Below are 19,583 nucleotides of genomic sequence, written 5' to 3' on the forward strand. Positions count from 1 at the left end.
CCGTAGTGCAGATCTGGAAGCATACATAGGAGTACCACAAATTTACCATCTCAATTTCAGGGAAACATATACCATACCAAATAATCATAAGTACAACCAAATAAACCTAGTACCTTGGCGGTGCTCCTGTAAGCTCATCATAACGTTTAAGCGCAGGTAAGCACTTGGCCGCCACAATGCCAGACTTGCCCTGATTCTTCAGGTCACACTCAACCAAGTACAACCTCAAGACAGTGACGTTGCTCCCTTCGCCCAGCGATAGCCCCTCCGTGCTCATGACTACTCGCTGTCACAAAAATGAAATGGTCATAATAAGATCTTAAGAGGATGGGTAGCAATTTATCACAAACCAGTACGATATAAAGGATATTTCTATAAGTCTAGGACTAGCTCAATGGTGAAATGACAACATGAAATAAGTAACAATATTGTTTCTTAAAAACCAGCAAAATCTATAGCAAGATATTATCTCACTAGAAAGATGGATATTCTCTTAATTGAAAATCGTACCTCAAATACAAGTCATCCTAAAGATGAAAACGCAAGTGCTCAACCACAAGTCCATTTTATGTAATGTATATGCAAGTGCTAGTGGAGCAGTGCTACACTCAATCATCAAGAAACAGGGTACATAATTAATTTTGACATGATTAGAAGGTGATTCTGTTATGGTGTGAGAAAACCCTGAAACATGACAAACGAGTTGAGTATGCCCAGCTACACAAAATTCTACAGAGATAATGAAACCAAAAGAAAACTAAAATGCAGCCGAACAGATATTATGGTTTATTTTTTTACAGCATCAAAATAACCTGGGAGTAGAGTTGTGAACCACGCCGCACAAAGGCGTGGAAGAAAATTACCACAGCTCAAATGAGCACATGTGCGAAAAAAATGAGAACAAGTCACAGGGAAATAAGCCCAGTACATTTGAGGTACTCTCGTACGATCATTGTAGTATCTAATGGGCTGTAAGTACTTGGCCGCCACAATACAAAGTCGTTCAGCTTTTCCAGGTCGCACTCAACAAACATAATGGTGAAGTCTAGGACTACCACAATGGTGAAAAGGACACTATGGAATAAATAACAATGTTGTTTCTTAATAATCAACACTATATATAACATGGATATTCTCTCACTTGGGAAATCGTAGCTCAAATACATGTCATCTTAAAAATGAAGGCTCAACCACAAAGTTCATTTCATGGAATGTCGACAATTGAAACCTTGCTGCTAGTTGACTACTGCTACACTTAATCATCAAGAAAGAAGGTACATGATATTAATTTTCGCAAGATTAGAAGGTGTTTATGTTTTCTTTTGGCCAAAACTACCAACATGACAAACTAGTTGAGCATGCCCAGCTGAAGTAGATTGTTTCTTTAGAGATAACATTGCAGCCAACACGAAATTAAAATGGTGCAGAACATATCTCAGGATTCCATTTCTTACAACCTCAAAAACATATGCAACAAGAACGCTCTTTACACACTTGAGGGGAAAGAGATTGTAGCATCCAACACAATTACTCTCAATCTATTTCTTGCTAAAATTGCTCGCCAAAATTGTATACCAAAACCATACAGTCAACAGAACCTGCAAACAACAAGGTAAATTCACAACCAAACGATTGTGTTGCACAACATGCAACCAAGAAATAATCAATTAGTGCAAGGCAGGCAGCAGGAGGCACCTAGTGGTTCGTTCTTATCCCAGGCGGCGGCATGCGCTCTAGTAGAGGAGGAAGTTACCATCATGTACCCAGGCGCCCTACTGAACCTTCATGCACAACGCCATCAATGCTGCCGCCGACACTTGGGTCTACCAGCACAACTGCACCCAATCATGAACTTTCTACAGAGAGCAGACAACTGAAGCTAGGGTTAAATTTTGCCACAAAGAAAATGAAGAAGCCACAGCCTCTTAATCAGCAAAAGGGATCCGAACAGGTCTAGGAGGATGTGAGGCTCACCGCCATGTGCCGGCAGTCAGCAGTCTAAGCCCATCGTATGAGAGCCTAAGCAGCAATAGCAGCAGCCAAGCCACCCATTTTCCAGCTTCAAGGCACCATCCACATTCAGGATAAGTGGCGGCAAGAAAATCTGTAATCAGGAATGAAGAGAATAATTAGAAGAGAAAACTCGGAGTGTTGATGTATCTAGAAACACTCATGCTACTTCCTTGTGTTGCGGTTGAAACCATTTGATTCATGATAAACTAACAAAGAGTGTAGATATATTATCAACACGAGGACATCAATCTAGGTGCTGCCATTAATTGAGAAACCTAAGAATATAATCTACAAAATTACTACACGTTTATCAGTTTTTCCGGATCCTCGTATGCTAGTTAGATAATTTTTTGCTAAAGTAGCACATAAACCTAAGCAGAAACAGTCCCATTTATTCACCAAAAGAGATGAATGAACTCAAGAACACCTAAATCAAATACTCAACCTTGTGTGCTGTTTACAAGGTAAAAGGCAGGCAGGAGGCACTGGGTCGTTCTTGTCCCCAGCTGCATCCTAGTGAAGGAAGTCATCCTGAACCCACCTAGTTTGCACCTCCAAGGCACGCTCCAATAGTAAGGAAAAGTGGCCACAAGAAATTCTGTGATAAAAAACGAAGAGTATGATTAGAACTCAATACTACTAATTTAATCAAAGCGTTGAGAAACATTTGTTAAGATGTCATTCTCCATGAACAAAGAAGCCAAGAAATATACAAATTTGAGCAATCTTGTATATACTTCCAGATACTATGCATACAACATACTATACATTTAAAAATAAAAGGAGAGGAGAGGAATCATAAGAGCAGCCCTATGCATGCAGAAAAATCGGAGACCTGAAAGCACAAGTGGGGTACTGGTCCACCCTCCAACACCGCCTCCTGGTACGCTCGGCTTGGTGCTATTCAACCCCGGTATGATCTGAACCTGAAAGCAATAAAAGTTGTCAGTTATGTTGATTCATAAGCAGCACCAAAAAAATAACACAAGAGATGCTCATCCATTCCGTTTGGTCTATAATTGCAATATACAATGTAATTCAATTCTTATATGAGTTGCAATATATGCCAGCAAAGCTTAAATACAAACATCTCATGTCTCATCTATTTAAAATCAAGCGATCAGCATATGAATATGACATTTGTAGAACCCGCTTTATAAGAGTGTCATAAGACAGTTGTGAACTTGAGGTTACACCATTTTAGCAACTGTGCACTAAGCCAGAAAACTAAATTAGCAAAGGTCAGGTTGAAACTAGCTCGAACCTTTCTGCGCAGCAAAAATTGCATGGCAGCCAGAATATCACAGATTGATCGGAGAAGGCAGCGGGATGCACCTTACTACGAGTCGTTCTTGTCTCCGGCGTTGTCCAGGTCGCTCTCCTCAACCCGCAAGGCAATTATTCAGTTATAACTTATAAGGCACACCGCATATTCATCTGTGATGATAAACAAAGAGAGCCATTAGAAGAGAAGCAAGTAATTACAGAAAATCTAGAACGGGTCATGAATGAGTAGAGTGGCATATCAAACTCTACGTTTGAAGGTTAATTTAGTATCATATCAAATCAAATTTTTGTTGGGTGGGTAGCAAAAATAAAATATCGAATAATATCTGATGCAAGGCACGCTCCATATTGATCTGTGATGGCAAAGAAAGATAGAAATTATAAGAGAAGCAAGTAATTGCAGAAAATCTAGAGCGGCTAATTAATGAAAAGCGTTTAATTTACAATGATGCATGCAGAACACACTTGGATGATGGAACACCTTTACATCCCAACATTTGTAGTGAAGAAAACTGGAAAGTCGTATCCATGCAAGCATACATGTGACAGTCCAAAAAAAAAGAGATGCTAACTGAGAGAGAAAGAGAGACCTTTCGTATGGTGGTCGCGGTTCTAGTAGAATGATAAAACAGGTGCATCTCGGCATCACGGACGGTGCGGCCATCAGGAGGTCGGATGTACAGCAGCAGCACCACCACCACCACCACAAGTACCGCAGCAGGAACCTGAGACAAGTTGAGGCAATTGCGGTGTAAAGATATGAAGTGGAAGAGTAAAGTCTGTAATGAAGCTTAAATTCGTAAGAAAGCAGTAGGGTTGAAGAGAGTAGGACTACTTCATCCCCATAGTGTTGATGCCAAGCATCAGGACTCGGGGACGGGAGTGTTCTCTGTGCCAAGAGAGATCACCACCCAGCAGTCTACTTGGGCGTGACAGACAAGTGGAAGACTGGCTCCAGGGGTGCATCCAGCGCCAATGTCGATGCCAAGCCATTGAATTTTCTGGAAAAAGCTGGCTGCCCATGGTTAAAACGTTGTGGTTAGACAAGTAACCCATTCAACGAGGAACAAAAAAAAAAGGTCACAGATCTACTTCACTATAAGCAAAACAGGGTGCATACAATACAATCATCACTTTAAAAAGGGCCATTGGATGGATATTCATGGAGATGACAAGGCTTGAACTGCGATGGTAAGTTGAAATTCTAAAAAACTGTAGTGCTTCCTTTCGTGTTAACGTTGGAGATGGCTGGTTAAAATGATGTAAATTCATCTGCTAAATAAGGCCTTCCCCTTGCATAACCCGGGCGAGTGACATAGATGCATATTACTGGGTGCAGTGGGATGACTTGATAAAGATACAAGATTAGCGGTGCGAAACTATAGTCGTGAGGTACATGTACAAAAATTCAATAGAATATCTGTCGTTAATTTGGAGGATTGTTATGCATCTAGCCAAAAGCCAGGTCTGCTGTGGCATATATATCAGGTGAAGAATTAGATGGGCTGCTGATGAGAAATAGTGAGATAAATGCAAGATCGGCCATCCCAGCGTGAATCACAAGCAAGCAACTGTGCAGGATGTGTCCCCAAATCAGTTGTTGAACGTGCATGAAAGTGCAGAGATCAATTCAATTACCTCGCATGTTGTGAGGCGGATGTGAGTACATACATCCGTGGGAAGCAACGTGAGTAGAGACACAGAAAGAGTATTTTCAGTCAAGGTGATACTAGGTAGCGATGGGATTTTCACCTGGCGTGGTCGGGGCGGAGTGGCGTCAGGAGCATGCAGCAGGTCCAACCGTAAAGAGGAGAAGGTCGGTCGGGGAGGTGGTCGCCGGCTGCAGCATCGTGGTCAGGCCACCACCAGGTCGATCCCCCTGCCGGCGTTCCTGCGCGCGGCGCCGAGAGCTACGGTGTGCCCGCCCTTGTTGTCCCCGTTGCTGTGCTGTGGAGGGAGCACTACGGGAAAAATAGGCCTTGCCGTGCATCCTTTCTTTGCCGTGTGTTCCCGCACGGCAAAGATTTCTTTGCCGTGCGCACAGATAAAAACGCACGGCAAAGATCTTGGCCACGGGAAAGATAGACACGAGCGCACGGCAAAGATACGATTCACGGCAATGACGGAAGAAGCCGCACGGCAAAGAAATGTACACGGCAAAGGCCCAACACACCGCACGGCAAAGATTCGGTGCACGGTAAAGGCGTTAGGCATTGCCGTGTAACGTTGGCGCACGGCAAAGCAGCCTTTGCCTAGTGTTTTTAACAAACGCACGGCAAAGCAGCCTTTGCCTAGTGTAAGCGCACGGCAAAGATGTAAAAACTGGATTTCTTCTCATCTCAAAAGATGTGGCGTGGTATAGTTATCAACAAACAAACACTTAGCCCAGTGGCAAGGTCACATGCTTTCCCTACTATGCGTCCTAGGTTCGATTCCCGGATCGACCAACCAATTTGGGCCTTTTTTTAGATAAAACATGTTTGGCACACGGCAAAGAAGCGACCTTTGCCGTGCGGCATCGCACGGCAAAGCCTTTGCCGTGCAACGTTGGCGAGTCACACGGCAAAGAAGCCTTTGCCGTCGATGGCATTGCCGTGCGATCTTTGCCGTGTGTTCCCGCACGGCAAAGGCTTTGCCGTGCATATAGTGCCCTTTGCCGTGCAAATAGTTGCACGGCAAAGAAAGTTTTTCCCGTAGTGGAGGGCGGCCGGCGAGGGAGGGAGGGAGGGGCGAGATCGATCAGGGATAGCAGAAAGCAGAGGTGGTTGGGTTCAGCAACGCAATTAGTTTGAGGGTGGGGAATTGTGGGCGGCATATACTCCGTACTTAGCTGCTGCTTGGGTTCAGCAACGCAATTACTGTGACTCCTCGGGAGCTGGGCCTCTGCATGGCCGTTAGATTTAGATTTAGATTTAGCCCAGATGGATCTACGGCTCGAATCGAGTTTAACAGGGGGGCGATCCACGCAAACGCAATCAGTGGCATCTAATTGGCTCGACGGATTCGGGATGAGTGGCACCCTACCCTTGGGGCCAAATATTCGTCTACCACATTTGATCTCGTCCTCTACCTACCTACCACAACATCCAAGGTGAACACATGTCTATCGTAACCATGTGATGAATTGCAATGTGGCCATACATCCACCTGCGTCATCTATATTATGCGTGTCATTGGAGATAGCTTTAATCTTTAAAAGATTGTTCTCGGCAAGGTTCGTGGGGGGTAGATTCCGTCGAGGCGGCCACGAGTCTTGGGATGACAAGGATTTTACTGTAGGCATTGTGCATACCTCGAATGAAGCGACAGTGGCACATGCATGAGTGCTGCATCAATTTAGCCCGCCAACGGGCTATGCGGAGTCAAACGCGTCGCGCGAGCTCAGAAGGCAACGCCCATACCTAGCTAGAGAAACTTCCATCCCAAATGATAGAATCTAGCTAGCTAGGTGCATGTTCTGTGCACAACCTCTAGCGGCACCAAAGGCGGGAATACCGCCACCGCATGAACTTTGGGGGGGTACACAAACACCAAACGAAATAGTACCCCGTAGTGCCTATAGCACAATTCAAAGGCGTTTGTTTACTGTGTGAGAGTATACGTGGCATCACCGTGCATTGTCGGTGAAGCCGAAACACAACACATGACCGATACTATCAGGAGGCATCCAGGTGTCATCACCATGCATGGTCAGAAGCGGCAGGCGCCACCCGACCAACTTTGCATGGGACTACATAAAAAACACCTAGTAGAAGTAATATAGGGTTTCCAACATTTTTTCAACTTAGAGAGAGTTTTCTCGGATATGTCTAGCGGACGAGAATCTCGTCGTTGAGGCGTGACGAGTTCCGATATGACAAGGATTATAGTGTACCCGTGCGTTCCTTGACTGAAGCGGCAATGGGTTGACGATGGCTAGGGACCTACGGCGGCGGAGTCGAGACCACGACACATGCATCGGTGTGATGTAAATTTCGCGTCGCCGATAGGCTATCTGGAGTCAAACGCAAACCGAGACGGCGCCAATAGAAACGTCAAGCCAAGACGAAAGACTATAGCTAACCAGGTGCATGCTTCATTCGGAACCTCACGACGCCGAATTAATCGAGGGGGTATTACATACACCAAACACAATAACACCCGGTAGTGTCTCAAACACAATCAAAATGCATTCAATAGAAAAGAGCACTCATCGACATTTGTGTATTATCAGTGAAGCGTCTAAAGACAACACATGATCCATACCATGTGGCACCAAGGTGTCATCGCCACGGTCAGAAGCCGACGCCACCCCAAAGATGCGTGGCTAGCCAACTTTGTGTGGGGCAACGTTCGGCCAAGTGACGATCTCGGATTTTTAGCAGTTTTCGTCGTGATGCCATGTGTCCCCAATTCTCCGTGTTCAAGGGCTCGCGGGAAGATTTCGGACTTGCATTGCAAAACTCTCACTCGGAGGCAGGGAATGTTGGAAGTTTGGCAGCCCACCGTCATGTTCCGCCACTCGGAGATCGTGAGGTTGACCCAATGCGATGGGTTGAGGTCGGGTATTCCCAATCAATCCTTGACGGAGGTCCGCCAAGACATGCCGCGAAGCGGCAATGGATGAAGAGGTGATCGACGGTTTCGGTGCAGTGCTTGCATGCGTAGAGGGGCAAAGACCACAGTTTTTTCCATTTGGCGTGTCCGAGTATTGGCCATTTGGCATGAGCCTCTAAATGATATCATCTTCCACCCCGGATTCTAGGTGGATGTTCTTAATTAGGGTCCAAAGCTCAAAAAACTGCGAGGAAAGCGTCGTTGGGCTGCAGGGCGGGCAAAGCAGTAGATTCACAGCAAGTGTCGTGGTGTTTAGTTCATTTTCAGTAAAATTAGAAATAGATAATGGAATATATATATATTTATACGGTGTGTACGAAATACCACGTTTTGTTTATATTTTGCTCTAAAAGTTTGATCAAAAATTTCTTTCTTTTGGTTTCCTGTCAGCAGTCTGCACTAGCTAGAAAATAAATAAATGATGCCGTATGGAGCAGTACGTAGTAAGTAAAACCAAATGCATGGCTAGAAATATAATGAGGGGGGAAAAAGAGCACGTATTTAAAATCCATGGATTAATCCCTAGGGCGACGGGGGACGACGGATGGGTTTCCTTTTTTGATGAATGAATTAATCCATGGATGCATGCTGAATGAATTAGTGTTTGTTGTTAGGAATTGGGGTGGGTATGTAGGAAGCAACGCAATTATTGTGTGCGTCTCCTCTCCTCGGGAGCTGATATAAATCGGGGAACATCCAAATCCCAGACCAAAAGATAGAAACCGGAAGCACGAAATAAAAAAAATTCGGTGTACGATTATTATCAACATGTGCCAACATGGCCAGGTACATACCATATGCCCTACATGCATGCTACTCCTAGGAAACTATACTAGTAGCAATGATACTTGCATATTTCAACTAAAACACTTTAGCTCGAGTTCTAGCTTCTTATCCTAAGACGAATTTTTTCATAGAAATTTGTACTTGGACAATACATAAAAGAGTGGACCATATTTACATTCTATGGAAAATATATTTGTAGAGACACTAAGGTGAACCTAGCCCGTTAGTCGTGGTATCTCGGTGCAAAATGTCACCGCTAGCAAGTCTTGACTTGTTTTGGTATGCAACGGCTACAGTTGGAACTAGAACCCCCGCACGTACAATTCGCTGGGTTGTCGCGACGCGATGCGGTTGGAACATGTCAATACTAGAGGGTTCATGCAATCCTTCATAAAACCCTAGATATGGTCATTATTTATCCTAGTAAACTCCCTAGAAGCTAGCAATTTATGTGTTAATAAACAAAGCTATGTACGCATAGAGTCGAACAACTCGTCGCTCCCTAGATGATGCTTGGGGTGAACCCTAGCATCATCGCTAGCATCTGTCCCGCGTCACCCCTTACCGCCATTCTCGTCGCCCTCTAGTGCATTCTCATTATGCGTGGATTTCCGAAGGTGTACGTGTGAGGGTCGTCCATGCTTGATGTTGGTGGTGGCCGGTTCGTCTGGATCATGATCAAGGTTCATGCAATCCTTCATGAAATAGATGTGGCCCTCGACTATCCGATCCACCTTAATGTTGTTTAATAGCAAGACTCCGTGCCTTGGCATATTCTTTTCTAGCCGGCACTGATTCACCTCCCGCCTCCTCGCCTTGATTCCCCCCACCTCCATGAGCATCGAGGAGGTCAGTCTCCACCATGAGAAACTAGATCCTCATCGAAGAATCGGACCATGCATAGTGCAACCACAAACACGGTCTTGGGCTAGGTCCACCACTAGTTGGATCGATAATAAACCACATGGCAACTAGACGCGGTTGAGGACGAGTGGACGACCTAGATTTGCTCTGGTTCCTAGCTGTTAGCACACAACCTAGATTTAGTGGTCGACCTAAATTAGTAGTGGATGTCGAGTTCCATCGGAGTACAACAATGAGCTTGGTACGGCTACATTCAACATACTGGTGCATCACGTTGCATGCAATTATGTGAAATGAGTGGGAAACATATATGTATCAGAAATTGAAAATAAAAGGAAAATCGCAGCCTGAGGCGAAATTGGGTGCGACCCATAGCAAAATTGGCCCAACCTGCTGCACCTAGGCCCTTTATGCTCGACGAAACAAAACTAGCCGCACCCAGTCCAGTCCCAAACCCTAACTACCCATTTTTCCTCTCCCCTCCCCGTTGTGTTCGCTCCCACCGACGAGACAGGCGGCGCCCCACCACGATGGCCGGAACCGGCCATATCGGCGCGGTCGGACTGTTAGCCAGCGCGCACGTGCAGCGATGTGCGGCACTCCGCGAGCTCGCCGGACCGCGTCGGGCACGTAGCCGAGGCGAGGGCATGCCGGACATCATAGCTACAATGCATCTCCTTCCACAAGTTTCATAAGTTTCTACGATTGATTATAGCGTGAAGTACCGGGAGGTGGTGGCGAATGCCATCGACTTCTTCCACAAGTGCACCGCAGAGGTTCTCGTGGCTGCGGACCGGGTCTGCAATTGGGAGGTCTAAACCCTTCATCCACTCCGACATCGCCTCGGCGAAGCCCGTGGGGTCGATGGGGTCGTCGTCGCTTCGCATCATCGCCTGGTGGAGGACCGCGGCGGCGCTGGGTCGAGCTTCATGTGTTCGAAGGAGCCCCTACTGCCGCCCCTAGATCCGCGTGATGATGAGGACCGCGATGGCGCTAGATTGAGCTTCATGTGGGCGAAGGAGCCCCTACTGTCGCCCTTGGATTTGCGTGACGACCAGGATTGCGATGACGATGGATCGAGCTTCATGGCGACAAAGGAGCTCCTGCGGCCACCGCCCCGATCAGCGCGAGGACGAGGCGGTACGCGCCGGCCTCAGAGCGTCTGGGTGAGTGACTGACTGGGAGATGTAGAACGCCCACCGCGACTCCAGGGGACGCGTTGCCGGGCCTGTAGCTGAGCCCGGCCAGGACCGCGAACGAACAACGGCGCCCAGAATGCGTGTCTTCCACGTAGCTAGGGTCCGCTGCCAGCGCACATACTCTGCGTGGTGGCACGACGTACGTACCCGCTATGCGAGACCTTCCACCCCGACGTGAGGCGCCATGCCCGTCTCGCAGAGCACGCGTGCCTCCGCGATGGTGATGTTGCGGGTGCGCTCCTCATCCTCGTCGCGCATGCCTCGTCTCCCTTTGGCGACGCTCCCGCCTGCTTTATAATTGTTGGCTATATATGGATATGGATTGCGGTGGCTAGGGTTTTCCGACTGGAGTAGAGGGGAAATGTGGTGCGTAATAGTGGATGAGGGGGGGTGAGAGGGGTGATGGAGTGTAGATCATTTTTCCCGCTCGAATGAAATCTTGAGATGGTTTACTCGTGCTGGACCTTGATGGATGAGCATACGTATACCCGTCATATTTTCCTGATCCAACTCCTTAAAGAAAACGAAGCTACTTGAGTAGCAAAGACAACTAGCCAAAACTGGAAAACACACCCAAAACGACGCGTGTTGCTTGGGAACACCCAATTCGCGTCGAAAACGCGCGATGGCTGCGAACGAAGCGTCGCGGCGAAATGGGTTCCCGCGTCAGGTGACAGCCAATTACTTACTTAATAAGTTGAAAAGGAAAATAAATATACTACTATTGAGAATTGAGATGGTCCGTCTCGCTTTTTCTCCGAGCGAGCGAAACGGGAGTCCAACTGACCTTTCACGTGCCGGCGGCGGGAGATCAAGTGGGGGAACCGAAGCACCTACGGAGCTAGCGCGCGCGACCAGCTGACATCCGACCGGGACCGCGCTGCGGGACCCCGCGGGTCGGTCGTGGCACGTTGCTGCTTCGTGGCTTCCTCGCCGGCCACCTGCTCGTCTTCGAGCGCCTCGGCGACCTTCGACGCGTCCGGGTGCAGCCTCGATGCCCGCGTCGACACCACTGCTTCAAGGAGCCTTCGTGACGATCACGACAACGACGCCGACGTCGAGTCGCGCAGCAACAACCGCTGGTCCCCGACGGCGCCAGACTCGCCCGTGACCAAGAAGAGGAAGCCCTCGCCGGCGCCGGCGTCGGCATCGGCTGCCTGCTCCTGCGACCAGTCGTCGTCGCCCCAACGTGCCGGCGACGACGCGACGCTCCTGCAGTGCACCATCGAGAGGCCGTTCCACCTGCAGTACCTGAACCTGACAAAGGCCCTGTGCGACCGCATGGGGTGGACCACGTCGCGCGCCGCCGAGCTGAGCGTGGCAGGCGGCGGCGGCGGCGAGCGGCGGTGGGAGGTGCGCGTCAAGGTGGGCGACAAGGGCGGCATGATCATGGCAGGGTGGGCAGGGTTCGCGCACGACAACGGCCTCCGGGTCTCGGACGCCTGCGTCTTCAGGCCGCTCCTCCTAGCCGACGGTACCGGCCATCAGCTGGTGCAAGTCCAAGTGATCAGGGGCACCCACTGATTGTCATCTCTTGGAGCTAGGATGGTGTCATTGCTTAATTTGTATGACGATCATCCAAGGCACAAGTTTGTTCAGCAAAGATCTGTGGTGTTACCATGTTTCGCTTGTTTCATGAAATTTGACAACCCATACTAGCTGAATATAAGTTGTTTTGTTTGGATGCTTTCAACTGTTTGGAATTCAATAATTGCCTAGCTAACAAAATAGGGGGATTTCACAAGTAGGAAACCCATGTAAAATTAGAATTTTCAATCTTCAAATTAATTTTCACACACGGTTATATGGGCGCCAATTTTTGTCATGCACCTTCGTTGGGTGGCCTTATGCTTAAAGATAGTGCCCCATCCATTTACAATCTTTTAGCCCACAAAAACTTCACGGCCCATAAGAGCATTACCAACAAACATTTGGATTGCCAAAATCAACACCTTCAATGGGTTGTCCTTGCAAAACATCTTTGAGTTTGTAGACCTTTGGACACATATTGGTGCGGTGAATCTTGTTCAAGGCACGAATGATGACATCATTTGGAAATCAAACTCTTCTGGGATATACTCGGCGGCATCGGCGTACAAGGCACAATTCGAAGGCATGGCACGCTCTTATATGCCGGAGGCAGTTTGGAAGAATCGGGCTCCCACAAAATGCAAACTATTCGCTTGGCTTGTTGGGGATATGTCTAATCGCTATATACCCACGACATAGTCTCATTTCGACAAGTCCGAGTGGTCCACATATGATGGTTGGGCCTATATGGCCTTAACGGGCGGCCTAGTTACTGATTGACCTAGGTGGAGAGTCCAAACTAGATGAAGCTAGGCGGCTCCATATGATGTAACCCATGCGGATTCCTCTACGTTTCGCGACAAGAAGTATTCCACGTTAGGATGGAACTTGTAGAGTCCGGTTAGAACTCCTCCATGTAAACCCTAGATCATGGCGCACTTATAAGCCAGAAGCTATGAGCCCTTGAGGTAGAACCACATTGTAATCGCACCCTTGTTGCCCTTGTAGTGAATTATAGCAGCAATAGGATCTCGTCGTCGTTGTGAGATCCGAAGCCGAGTAACTTGTCTCTCGTCGCCCAGTAGCTTCCAGTTTTTTGCCCACCTCGCTCTCTACCCGCCGTGAGGTAACATAATATATGAAGTTCCAAATAAATTGAATATAGTTGTAGGACACATATTTCCTACATCTCCCACTTGTCCAAAACGATTATTCAAAAATCTGTAAACCCATAGCCTTAACATGCTTACCAAACACCACCTGACTAAGAGGCTTAGTCAGGGGATCAACAACCATATCAACACTAGGTAAAAATTCTAAAGATACTAATTTAAGTCTATTAATAACATCACGTATATAATGATATCTTCCCTCAATATGTTTACTTTTGCTGTGAAACCTGGGATCTCTGGAAACCTTAATTGCCGCCTGATTATCGCAATAAACCATAACTGGTTTGCGAGCACTGTCAATAATCTTCAAAGTTGAAAGAAACTCCTTCAGCCACACCGCCTCCTTAGCAGCTTCCGCCCACCATGTGCTATTAGGTGCCTGTAGCGTGGATCCGGGTGGGATCTGCCTTCGCAGGCATCAACGATCCCACCGCCATCGGGCACATCTTATATGCCGAAAACATCCCCATCGTCCCAGGCAACGAAACTTGGATTCTGGCTAGGAGAAACCCTATCCACTCCACCATCGTTCCAACAGGTGGAATTCACATCTTCATCGGCTAAACCGGCGATCAAGATGCCGACATGATGCCAAGACCGCACGAATCACCTCTCAGGCCCACCCAAACCGCCCTATAGTAGGAGATACCAGGGAAAGACCGATGCAGACTCGCCTTGGCTTGTCAGGTGTTCGAGAAATGGAGGTACCACTTCATTGGTCAAATCATTTCTACTTCACCTTCTAATTCCAGTGAAGGCGGATGCAACAACGAATCTATCCTAGACTCTTGATCAAGGCTCGGATGACTAGGATGGGGACTTAATGACCGACGATGAACACGTTACAACAATCAAGTAGCTCGATGTTGAGGACAAAGGTTGATCTCCCACCCACCGCCCAAAATGTGTTTCCTACCATGACGGAGCTTGAAGTGGAAGTCACGAATCACATGAAAGCGGCAAAAACACAAAAGCAGCAGTAGGCCAGGAGGTTTAAAATCCGGCATACATGGCTAGGGTTACCCCACCACCACCACCAATTTAGCCTACCAGGTTGCAGGAGGAGGTTCCGTCGGGACCCTCGGCCATTCCAAATGCGTTCACCGCTCCCAAGGATCATATGTATGCCATCCTAATTGCAACTCCTATCACATTGGAGAGTGTTAAGGAAGTCATGAGACTCAGCGGGATGCAGAAGGAACTCCTTGAGGAGGCTAAATTTATCGTGAAAGCAAGCTCCTATATTATTCAACAGAAGGCGGAAACTGAGGCCACACTCAAGTGAGTCCAGAACCTCAAATCAGAGTATAAGGATATGATCTTCGAGAAGAAGGGCGGCTTTCCCAAGGCCCCAAATTTACCCGGAGCATCAACTTAAATGCGGTCGTGGATGATGCGCCTCCGACCAATGTCCATGTGTACAATCCGCCATACGTTGACATATCTGGCAAGTAGGTCATGGCGACACCCAAGGACAATATCTCGTTCGCAAAGAAGATACCCAACTAAAACCGAACTCCAGAAGCAATTGACCATGTTTACAACCTTTTGGGCAAGGCACTAGACCAACAACAAAACCACTTCTCTAACCTCTGATGCAAAAGCCTGCCAATCAAGCACTAGGAAGGAAAAATCCCCCACTCCAAGGATCCACCATGAGCAGCGAGATCCCCAGTCCCAAAGTGCGCATCAGAGTGCCAGAGGGAGGTTGCCCCTAACTGGAAGAACACCACCACATATCTTCCGACAAGAAGGAGAAAGATCAAGGAAAACGCCTTACTCACCTCCAACATGCATGGGTGCGTAATCTACACGGATTGGCGCCTTAATAGTCTGTGACACAACATGAAACATGTTAGTTGCCATTTTTATTTGAAGGGAGTATCAAGATAAAAATTGCCAATGTTTCAATCACATTTTAGCTTTGTTTGGTGTAGTAGCGTTGCATGAAATTCAATTCGAGAATCCTATTTTTGCTACATTCTTTTTCTGATTGATGTTGGTTGTTTTGATGCATCATGAATGGAAGGAAGCTCCATGATCAGATCAGTCGCATGCACACATGTAACTGCTTTTTTTATGTGTACTCTCACAATATTCGAGTTTAGAATTAGCATTCCAATACATGCCTTGTAATACACTATTTATATAGATGGAACTTTCAGTTCCTGATATGTATGTAGCTTTTTTTTTTTACCTTGTGGATAGCACAATTCTTTCTATTTTGACATGCTGGTCTGTGAAACCATCAAGGCATATTTGCACTGCTGTTTTGCAATTCCGGTGATATTTTTTCTATGTATGCTCAATTCAAATGTGTGGCTAGGCTTTTCAATTGTCTCGCTGCCATTTTTACCTATGTAGTTGTTGTTATGTGCAGCCTAATGCATTATTTGGAACCTGTACGATTTCAATGTCTCAGCAGCCAATGTTACAGATTTGGTGAAATATTGTATTGTAGCGCAGCATGCATGTGTTTCATGTAAACGTCCCTAGACTCAGTGGCGGAGCTAGAGTATTTGGCTACCGGGTGTCTAGGGTGTCACATGAGATAAAAAATAGTCTTTTCCAGGGTTCAAATGTAGCACCCTACCTTTTAAATAAAGGCAAGATACCTGTGTATAGTGCTATTCCCGGGATCACTGATAGCACACACATTTCAAATGTAGTAATCATAGCAATAGTATCAAATTTATTACAACGCAGATCCTCAGGAGATAAAAATAAAGTCTTGCAAATTGCATAGTCAATATAGACTAGCTCAAATATAATGTTCAAAGCAAACACAACGGAAAATAACTGCAGTGAGCCTCCATTGTCTTCATGCGCCACAGGCAGACATGTTGGAATGTAGTCTCGAGATCCTACCTAGTAATCCTCCTCAGACGAGCCTGCACGTTTGAATATGCAGCCCCACGAATGGAGGTCAGTACAATGATGTACTGGCAAATGACACTTATATGGTGGATGTTTTTATGCATGACTATCTACATGATATTGGGCAAGTGGAGTTTAGGCAAATTTTGCATAAAGCCAATTTTATCCTACATTTTATTTAAAACAAAACATTTTATAACTCTTGAAAAGATTTTTACAAAAAGGGCACAAAGTCAAGAGTACTCCCAGGTCACCACCACATACCATGGTTTTCACTTCCAGGTACGTAGCCCTGGGGCCACTCAACTAGGATAAACCTCAGGTCACCACCATATACCATGGTTTTCACTGCCATGTATGTAGCCCTAGGAAAACCCAGTCTACACAAAATTTTAATCATTCAGAAAAGGTGATGAGATTATTCCGTACTTCCTTGTCTAGAGACTCAAATTGTCCATAACCGGGGACACGGCTAAGATCTTAGTTTTTAACTCTGCAGAGGTTGTGCACTTTCACCTTACGACCCATTCTACCCAGAGAGAAGAATGAGAAGAGATCTTTCAGAAGGAGAGAGCAACCATACCCGCAAGACCCGTTCCCACCTATAATTCTACTACTAGCCAATGTCTTGCAACAAGTTGAACCCTCGCATCTTACTCAATCAAGACAGAGCCCATAATATCATAAGGCTGCACTGGAAGTACACTAAACACGGAAGACATAGCAATCTCTTTGTTCCTGGGTGGCAACCCACAAGTGCACTCACCCCCCAGGTCACCACCACATACTATGGTTCACTCCCATGTATGTAGCCCCGGATAGCCACTCAACATAATCCAAAGCCACACCAATTCCACCCAGGTGTTTCATTACGGTTATTAACTTTAAATTTTTCAAACAACACTTTAACCAACATATGAAACAAAGCATTGGCATCATTTTTAAATCACTTCTGACAATCCTAGCAAGTTGTGTTTAAGGGGTGGCTACACACTACTAGGATCTAAGCATAGCATAATACTTTTATTTTGAAAACAAAATCCCTACCATGCATACTAACTGAAAACACTAATGCATAATTATAAAATAGGTAGGATTTGAGTGTCACTTGCCTTGATCAAAGCAACCCGCACAAACACAACAATCACAAGAGTAACCTTGACCTCCTCCACAATCTATTCGGACGAACACAACAAAAATAAACAAACACTCGATATGAACAATCATAGACATGTATGCATGCATGCTATGCAACAATTTAACTTCACAAGAGGGGTGGTGTGTAAGTGTTGCATTATGCGCTCTCTGATATGTGTCATGTTAATAAAATATTCTGGACATTTAATTTGATTGAGAAAACCATTAATCGAGTATCTACTTAACATATACAATCTTAATAATTAGCTACTGCAAGCATTATGTGTTGTAAAAATATGAATTTGACCTCCCTGGATAGGTTACAGTAATACAAGATTAAAGCAATTGGAATTACTCAAAAATGATTTATAGAATTTGAATTATCCTCGAATTACTGATTCGGATAGATTTTACTAAAGCAAGTTTGTGCACGTATCAAAGTTGTACAACTCCTATGCCAAGTTGAAGTACATGTTCTGAGGATTCCAGAAAGTACAAAATCATAAAATTTGGCCCAGTAGATTATTTTATACAAATTTTATAGTGTAATCTGGTCTATTTCTCTACTTGAAATTTAACACGAGATCTATCACAGTACCTATGTCATATTATTACATAAACGTGTAGTACATACTGTAAGCTTTCCAAAACTACAAAGTTTACAAAATTTGGCCCTACGGTTGATTTTATATCGAATTTACAAGTTTGGACAATAATCTGGAATTCAAAACCGAGTTTAAAAACTATTTGACCTGGTTTGACTGGCGCGCGCTGACTGGGCTGCCACGCGGCGCGCTCTGATTGGCCGCGGGGGGAGTCACGCGGATCGCCCTCCCCTGGGCTGGCCGTGGCCGTTAGATCTAATCTACGGCTCAGATCTAAACGCTAAAGAAAAGAAAAAAAAAGGGAAAAGGGGAGATGCTCACCTTGGCCGGCCGGGGTTGGGGAAGACGGCGGCGGCGGCTTGGGCGGACGGGGCGGCGGCGTTACGGCGAACTTTGGCGGCGGCGGAAGCGGCTACGGGGAGCGGCGGCGCGTGGCGGTGCGGTTGGTGGTGGCGGCGCGGCAGATGGCGGCCTAGGGCGGTCGCGGCGGCCGGCTGGAGGTGGCAGCGGCTTCGTCGACTTCGGCGAGGAATCGCCGGCGGCTGGCGGCGCGATTTGGGTGGCGGCTTGAGGGAAAAGGACCAGGGGGTCGCGGGCTTTAAATAGGCGGGGGCACGGACGTCGAGGGCGGCTCGGACGGCGCAGATGAGTCCGCTCCCATCTAGGGTCGGGGCGACGGTGGAGGCAGAGTCCTCCTCGAACACGAGGTGGAAGAAGGCGCTGACGAGCGGGCCCCGCTGACGGGCGGGCCCCATTTGGCAGCGAGAGAAAACGAAAAAGAAAAAAAAACGGGGCAGGGGAGAGGCGGTGCGGTGCGGGCCGCGTTTCCAGGCCGCTTTGGGCCGCCGCGGTCGGGCTGGCCCATTCGGCCGGTCCGAACCGTTTTCTCTTTTTTTTTTGTTCTCTTGTTTTTTTTTCTTTTTTCTTTTTACTGTTTTTGACATAACTTTAGTTTTGGGTATCCAAATTGACCCAAACCAAATTCTAAAATTTTGTAAAATTCAAGGCTTTGTTTTAAACAATAGAGAGCAAAGTCTTGACACAAATTAGCATGGTAGGAAAATTAAGAGTTTTGCACTAGGATTTTTAAAGCTATAGTTGTTTCATATTGTGCTTATTATTTTATGTGAACAAACAAATGCAAAAATGACATGAATGCATGCAAGTTTTTAATTTTGAAAAACCTGGGATGTTACATCAAAGAAGGTGAAAAAAATGCTCATTTAGGCAGTAAAAAATTCTACCCGGTATCCTTGCACCCATCTAGCTACAAGTAGATCCGCCTATACCTGGACTGATTGTGAAACAATTGAACTGTGCACCAGCTTCCATTAATTTTGGTTGCCTATTAGTGCGTGATTTCTGTTTTGTTTGACCTTTGGTATGGTCGAATGGCACTTGAGATGTGCTGTTTGCACTTTGGGGACGCAGTGATTCCACCACAGGTTATTAGGCGTCCATGTCTTATCCATCGGTTCTAGGAACTTCAAGATTCAGGTACAATATATTTACATCCA

The 19,583-nt window shown here is 46.4% G+C and overlaps 1 long non-coding RNA gene across 1 annotated transcript; it reads right to left on the reverse strand.

Moving 5' to 3' along the window:
• Nucleotides 1–1,046: 1,046 nt before the first annotated feature.
• On the reverse strand, nucleotides 1,047–4,312 carry LOC127299002 (uncharacterized). The gene is made up of 8 exons (XR_007850263.2): nucleotides 4,136–4,312; nucleotides 3,891–4,025; nucleotides 3,349–3,450; nucleotides 2,849–2,939; nucleotides 2,459–2,611; nucleotides 1,975–2,104; nucleotides 1,696–1,856; nucleotides 1,047–1,598 (listed from the first exon to the last, which is right to left on the reverse strand). It is a non-coding gene; the product is annotated as an uncharacterized lncRNA (long non-coding RNA).
• Nucleotides 4,313–19,583: the final 15,271 nt, after the last annotated feature.

The sequence above is a fragment of the Lolium perenne genome, chromosome 5, assembly GCF_019359855.2.
Source record: "Lolium perenne isolate Kyuss_39 chromosome 5, Kyuss_2.0, whole genome shotgun sequence".
Classification (NCBI taxonomy): Eukaryota; Viridiplantae; Streptophyta; class Magnoliopsida; order Poales; family Poaceae; genus Lolium; species Lolium perenne.